Below are 8,778 nucleotides of genomic sequence, written 5' to 3' on the forward strand. Positions count from 1 at the left end.
GATTATCATTCTGAATGCTGAAGAGAAGCTACTGAAGTAATTCTTACAAAACCTAATAGAAAAGCTTCAGTTTCTAAGTTATATAGAGTAATATCTCTGTTGAACTGTTTGAGAAAAGTTCTAGAAAAGATAATAGCTACTAGATTATCTTTTATAAGCTCTATTAATGATTCTCTTCTGTTTAATGAATAAATGAGAGATAGAAAACAATGTTCTGCAATTGACACTGTTCTCTCAGTTATTCATAATATTCAAGTAGCAAAGCATGAAGACCTGGTCTCAACTGCAGTTTTTATTCATATAAAAGATGCATTTAATCATGTTTCAAAGTCTAAGATAATTCAAACTTTAAAGATATTAAAACTATCACTTTCTCTAATAAAATGAGTCAATTGTTTCATATCTAAAAGAATTATACAACTATTCTTTGATGAAAGAAAATAAGATAAAACTGAGATAAAAATAGAAGTATCATAAAAATCTTCAATCTCACCTGTTTTATTTGCAATATACTCTGCATATCTATTCAAGAATAGAGAGATGAAAATAGTGAGATCTTCAAGTTATAAAGATGATATTGATCTACTCTACAGTTCAAAGACAATCAAAGAGAATTTAGAAGTAATTGAGAAAGCAGTAAAGAAAATCTTTGTTAGAGCAGATATCAATCTAATTCAATTTAATATGAATAAAACTGAGCTAATTCACTTTTTTCTCATATTTAATGAGAAAGAACTAAGTCTAACTCTTTTGAATAAAGAGATTAAACCCAGTTTAAATGTCAAATGACTAGAAGTATGATTAAACTTCAAGTTGAATTTTAAATATTATATTCAACAAAGAATCATCAAGACAGAGAGACTACTGAATAGTATAATCAGACTATCAAATACTGAGACAGGTCTATTCTTTCAGGCTATGAGATAGTTATACATAGTCTGTATTACCTCAGTAGCTGATTATGAAGTTCAAGTTTAACAGAATAATCAAGATAACTTCACTGAACTCTTTCAAAGTCTATAAAACAGAGCTTTGAGAAGAATTCTGAGAGCATTCAAGTCATCTTCTATTAAAGCAATGAAAATTGAAGCTTTAATTTCATCTTCTACTATTTGATTTGAAAAGGCCTGTATGAACTATGCTCTGAGAGTCATAAAGATGAGCTCAAATCATATAATCAGAGAAATAGTCTCTTCTTCATTTTCATCAGTTAACTCAGGAAATGAACTGAATTGAAATAGATTTCTTGATTGAAATGAGAATAATACTTTAAAGAAAATGCCCTCTCAACTGTATAGACTAAGTTCACTTATTAAGAATCAATTTTCTTCATTAAATATTGAGAAAATTGATCATGAGAAGATATCTCTCTGAAGAGAAAAGCTGAAATCTCTCATAGACTTATAAATAAGTGAACTATCTAAAGAGAGAGAATATGAACAGTATTTGAAGAAAATCTCTACAATTAACATAAAAGATTCTATTCTGATTTACTCAGATGACTCAAAAAATGAGAATTCAAATAGATTAGACACAGACATTGCTTATACTGAAGATAATATCAATTTTATCACAGATTTCTGAAATTTGAACTGTGAATCTGAAGTCTTTGATACTGAACTATTTATAATAGTGAAAGCTTTCAAACTCATTGAAATAAAATCTCATAAAAGAGGAAATAGTTTGAAAGAGATATGAATATTCTTTGATAGTCAAGCTGCTTTAAAAAGACTTAGAAATAGTCAGATTCATAATGATCAAATGAATCTTGAACTGATTTTAAACTCAGTTTTGAAAATTCAAAAGAGAAGAATATCAAAACTGATAATTTATCTGCATTGAGTTCCTGCTCATATAAATATTTATGGCAATGAATTGACTGATTCAGCTGTAAAAAAGAGTTCAGAATTAAGCAGATCTATTCAAAAAACAGTGTTCTGATCTTTCATACAGAGAAAGATAAAAGAATCTTGTTTAAACAAGTGAAATGAAAGCTGGCAGAAACAAAAGAAGAGCATACATTATTCAAGATTTGAGACACAATCAAAGTGAAAATCTTGTTCAATTAAATGTAAAAAGAAAATATTCTCATCTATAATTCAGCTGAAACTAGAACATGATTATTTCAAATCCTATATACAAAGATTTAATGATAGATTTGATTCAACAGAGTGCTCATTCTGCAATGTAAATGAAAATTCTGAGTATATTGTAATGCATTGTGCATTATACAATAGTCTCAGAGTCAGATTAAAGAAGAAGTATGATTTAAATCAATTAAATATAAGATTCTTATTCTCAACTGAGACAGGAATTAAATACTTAATAGACTTTCTATCAGAAACTAAAGCAGCTATAAGAAAATGACTGAATTCAGAAGTATCTGAATATGAAGAGGTGGAAATTGATTAGATATAGTCTGTTAAAACAGCTATACATCATCTTTTAATAATTTTATTTTATTTTAGTCTCTCTTTACTGTACTTATTTCCTTCTGTTCTTTTCTATCTATCTATTTAATGTGTCTATCTTTAAGACTATATTCTCTTTTCCTTTGTCATAATATTTTTGAATGGTTTCAAAGTATTAGAAGGTGTTGAAATACTGTAATATGTAAACAGTTTTTGTATTCTGAGCTGGAATTTTCTGATTTTGCATATTTAAAATTGATAAATGTATAATAGTTGACTCTATAGATATAGGAAAAACTCTGAGAACTAAAGATTCTCAGGTAGATATCATAGTCTCTGACTGCATACATCTATAATTGAAGAATAATAATAATAATAATCAGATCATGAAATTTATAAAAAACTCAATATAAACACTGAGATGAACTATGAAATAATTATCAATAGATTATATAACAGATTACTGAAGAATCATCTCTCTGCTATAATTAGTATAACTTTATTCAGAAATATTCATTATAAACTGATTGTAGATCTGAAGAAATTTTCTGACATCTGAAGTTATCAGAATGTAGATAATAAAAGAAAAATAATAAGAAAATTACTACTGAGCTGATAAGTTACTCTATCAGATAATGATTTTTGATAATACTAACTTTCTAATTTGAAGAAAATTATGTGAAAATAATTATATATTAGTACTCTGATTCTATAACTCTTATCTGATAACTTCTGTAAATAATTACTTTATATATATATATCTCTGAATCTTTCTCTTTGATCAATTAAAAATTCTAAATTTTAAATACTTCTTTAAATACTTAATTTAAATCTTTATATTTTACATTGATTCTGTCTTCAGTTTAATCTTGAGATATACTACAAAGTTAATATATAATATCTAGAATCAGAGTTAAAGAATCATTGAAGAGTATCTCTTATAGTGAATGTATAAACTAGTATAAATAATCTTGTATTTATAAGAGTTATATATTATTATATTGATAAGAACTAAACTTATTAAGAGATATTAATTGAATTTAAATTATTGATCAGTAGTTATACTGAGAATTATATAACAGAGATATTAATAACTATAATTAAAAATAACTATTAAAATATTTGTCTCAGTCTTCTTATAATTATAACTGATAATACTATGAATAACTATAATATAATAAAGAGCTTAGAGTAAAAATTAGCTTTGTATTTCTGAAATAATAAATAAGGTTATATTCTCTATATGATTTATGTGATTTAACTTATAATATAAACACTGATAAAGAATCTTAATATTAAGATAAAGAATAATAAGATGACTAATTCTTGAGATGAGAATAAGATAAAAGTGATTACTTAAATAACTTTTATATTCACTTTGTAAAAGATAATATTTTTTAATAATACTTTTTAATATTGCTTTTTAGTAATACTTTTTAATAATACTACTATTAATTTTGAATAGATTAACTAATAATTTAAATATCACAGATTTAAAATATTACTAATACAATTTATATCTTCTCTAAATAATAATAATAATTTCATAATATTTAATAAATAAATAAATCAGTCATATCACTGAATATAATATAGAATATTAAAATATAGTGAAGTTTAATATATAAAATAACTATTCAGACTCTTTAATTATATTAGATAATTAATCATTGAGTGTAATACTCTGATTAAGAAAAGATTCAGATATTAAAACTTTCTGATATAAAGTAAACTCAGTTGAAATATATGATTAATTTACTGTGTTAGTTTTATAAGATAATAACAACAGTCTTAATCACTTATATTGTAAGAAATCCCGCTCCTCGCGAATTCTTTACCCCTATTCCTATCTCTCGCGTAACTAATAGAGCTAGCAGCCCTTGGCTACACACAACTATATAGACTGGAGTTCACAAATACTATTCACAACTCAGCTTGAATGCTATTATACATTTGATCTCTACATTTTATCTTTCTACTATGAATACTTCTAGTAGTTAACAGTACATATCACATCAAGCTGCAAACACCTGAATAATTGTCTGTGAGTACTTATTCTTACATTTCAAGCTCAGTCAGTCAGCAACTGTCTGTCATGACTGAAAGAACTAGAAACTCACATACTTCAATTCCTGTGAACTCTACTGCAGACACTCAGAAGCAGTCACTCAAATCATGAATAATCTCTGTGAAAGAAGTCTCAGAGAACTTATCAATCACTTATGAGACATTATTCTCTGCATCTGTGACAGAGAAACCCTCTGAACTCATGAATAAATCAATCTCAGTGAAGAACATTCTTGAGCATCTCTCACAGAACTAAGCTATTTTTCTATAAGAAATGCTTACTGTCTGCAAACATCCTTGAATCAAGTCTCTAGACATGATCTTCAGAGACATCTGTGAACTGAAAAGAAACTTTCTCAAATTATAATCACTTAAGATCATCTATTGAATTACAATCTATAAAAGCTTTTATGAGTTTGTATTTGAAATTGACTCACAAGCTCAGCTGTGTGACATGAAAGATGAAGAAGCTGTTATCTATGTAATAACAGGCCTCTATTACACTGAAGTCAAGAACTGGCTGAATTATCTAGAGAATGATCATGAGAGATTCTGATGATCTGTTCTCAAGATCTATCTAGAGAATAAGTTGAGAGACTTCATGAGTCAGACAGAGAACACCTGAACTGTGATCATCAATATTAGAAAAAGAGATAAGAAATCTGATGAAGACTACTCACAGCACTTTATAAAATTATGATATGAATTGAGATCTGTGAAAACAGGGCTCTGAAATAAGACCTGAATAATGATATTTATAAAGAGACTGAATAAAGATATACAGAACAAGCTCATTGAGTAAGACTCTAAGTTCTTAACTCTGAAGAAACTGATGACTCTCATTCATTGCTTATGAATCACTGTGAGAGTTACAGACTTATAGAGAGTGAATCACTGACTGACTCTGTAAGAGTCAGAATAACAGAGGACAGATTTGTCAGAAAAAGATGACAAGACACAGAGAGATTCATATCTGACTGCTGAGCAGAGAGAGAGAGCTTTATAAGCTTCTGTGAACAGAGTGTATAACAGAGAGATCAAGAAAAAGAGACTCTACTTCATCTGTTCTAAATCAGAACATCTTCACATAAACTGTTCAGACAAATCAAAATAGAAATTTGAGAAGTTATGAACAGAGTCAGCAACAGCCTTCTTAAAAGCCTTGAAGCTGACATCTGAATCTGTTACTCTCTCAATGAAAATGCTTACTTACAGAGAGAGATCACATCACAGTACTGCTGTCTCACAAGTATGAGAAGTATTGATGAACTCAGAATCTCAGATCACTGTGATGTCTCTAAAGCTTACAGAGTGAATGAGCTGAAAGATGAAGACTGAGAACCTGCTCTTATAATAAGCAGAATGTGAGAACTCAGACCTGAGAACTGAGAGACTTATAAGAGTTATCTTTGAATTGCAAGATCTCTCTGAAACCTGGAGAAGATTTATAAAAACTATGATTGTTATGAACATCACAGATGACATGTACTTGAGACTTGTATAACTTCAAAGACACAATTCACACATAGCTGTTCATGAGTCAGATTTATACTTTCAATCAGTGTTAACAGACTCACTCACAGAGATAGAATCAATTGATGCTGCAGAGTTAATTAGAGAAGATAAGCTTATCTATATAATAACTTTACAAGTGTCTGAGAATCTCACAGTCATGAAAACTGAGCTTCAGATATCAGAGAAATACTGAGATCTCACAGAGATATTCAGCTCAGCAAAGACAGCTGAGCTTCTCTCTCACTGTGAGAAGAATCTGATAATAGATTTGATAGAAGAACAGAAACTCTTCTGAGAATCAATCTATAAGCTCTCTCACTATGAGACAGAGGCCTTGTGAACCTATGTGAAGAAGAATCTGAAGAATGACTTTATCTGATCTTCACAGATCTCCACAGAAGCCTCTGTGATATTCATGAAGAAGAAGAATGAAGATCTCAGATTGTGTGTAGACTACTGTGATCTGAACTTCAAGATAACAAAGAGCTGCTACTTTCTGTCTCTGATTGAGAATGTAATTAATCATCTTACAGAAGCTGTTATATTCACATAACTGAATATGATCAATGTATATACACAGCTGTAAATACAGTCTGAGAATGAATGAAAGACTGTCTTTAGAACTGCACTGAGATTGTTTGAATATCTAGTGATGTCTTTTGATCTGACTAATGTCCCTGCAGTATTTTAGTCTTTCATCAATAAAACACTTCATATATATCTGAATGTCTTCATGATAATATATCTGAATAATGTAGTGATATACTCTGTGAAGAAGAAAGAACACACTGAGCATGTGTGAAGTGTGTTGAAGATCTTAGATAAGACAGAACTGTATATTAAGCTTACAAAGTGCAACTTCAGTGTCTGCTGAATTAATTTTCTAGAATATGTAATCACTGCAGATAATATTCAGATGAAATCTTCATAAGTTGAGACTATTCTATCATGACTGAAGTTAACTAGTATTCATGAGATTCAGATCTTTCTGAGCTTTGTGAATTTCTATAAACAGTTTATCTTTGCATTTGTGAGAATCTTCTTGACTCTTACAGACATGCTGAAGAATAAAAATAAGAAGAAGTCATTTCATGAACAGAGAATGAAAAGATTATTAAGAAGAGAGAACTGTGAGAACTTTCTTATCTCAGAAGCTTGCAGAGTCTTTACAAGATTAAAACAGGCATTCACAGATATAGTGATGCTGTTTCACTTTGATCTCTTGCTCTTAATCAGATTGAAGACAGATGCCTTTTTCTTTACAATTTCAGAAATAGTCTTATAACTACAGTTAAATGAGAACTGAGTTTCAGTGGTCTTTTTCTCACAGAAAATGCAATCTGCAGAGATCAACTATAGTATTCATGATCAGAAGCTTCTTATAATAGTGAAATTCTTCTGTTACTGATGTCACTACTTTGAGAGCCTTATAACAGTGATTACTGTTAGAACTGATCATAATAGTGTATAATAGTTTACTTTAATCAAGAAACTCTTATAATGACAGGTTCACTGAGCTCAGAGACTGAGTGAGTTCTGATTCAAGATAGAATATATCAAGAAAACTAAGAACTCAGCAGATGAATTCTCTTACAGATCAGACTATGTTAAGAAGATCAGAATAATAGACACAGAGAGACTAGAGAAGACAGAAAAGCTTTGCAGAATACTTAAACTGAGTATTATAAAGAGATTAACTGAAGAGTCTCTCAATCCTCTGTGAGAGAAGAGAGAAGAGAGAGAAAAGAAGCCTGTACAACTACTCTCTATAACACTGAGAGTCAACACTCTGAGAATCTCTGTAAGAATTCTTGAAGAGAGTATCTATAATCTGAAGAATTTGCAGGCTTTGAGAAGCACTGTGGAAGACCTGGTGTAAGAGAAAACAGAGTATAAGTCTTTATAAGATCTTCTATTCAGATTATCTGAACTGCAACTGAAGAATGAATATACTCAGTATATTCAGAAACTGCTCACAGCAGGGACTAATCCTGCAGAAATAAAGAATTGAAGAGACTTAAATAATCTCTTGTAAAGAGAGAACTGAATTTATGTGCCTGTGAATGAGTTTCTATATATAGAACTTATTAAAAGATATTATGACTCTTCTCTAGCAGGTCATTTTACAGATACTAGAACTTATGAGTTACTTATAAGAAAATACTTCTGACTGAAGATGTAAGAACTTATGAAGAAGATAGTGAATTCTTATACTATTTATCAGAATTCATGAGTAGTGTGATTCAGACTATATAAAGAACTTACTTCTCTATTCATTCTGCAGAAACCTTGAAAACAGCTAGAAATGAATGCTCTTATAAGCCTCTCTGAAAGCAAGAACATATATAATACCTGCTTTGACAGTGTGCTGATGATAGTGAATTACTTTATTAAGATAGCACACTTTATACTCATCTGCAAGAACTTGAAGTTAAAGAATTTAACTCACATCTTTATCTGTGATGTGATCTGATTGTATGAATTGTCTGTGAATATTATCTCAGACAGAGAATCAATCTTTATAGAAGAGTTCTGATCTGATCTGATAACTATACTGAAGATCTCATAAGATTTAAGCACAGCTTTTTATCAATAGACAGATGATCAGACAGAATATCTGATAAGTATATTGAAACAGTATCTGCAGTGCTTTGTCAATTACAATCAGAATAACTGAGTATATTAATTACTACTCACAGAGTTTGTGTACAACAACTTAAAACATATCAGCACAGATAAAACTCTCTTTGAAATGCTCACTGAGACTCATCTGCAGATGATCGAA

The sequence above is a fragment of the Blastomyces dermatitidis genome (genome assembly GCF_000003525.1).
Source record: "Blastomyces dermatitidis ER-3 genomic scaffold supercont1.4, whole genome shotgun sequence".
NCBI lineage: Eukaryota > Fungi > Ascomycota > Eurotiomycetes > Onygenales > Ajellomycetaceae > Blastomyces > Blastomyces dermatitidis.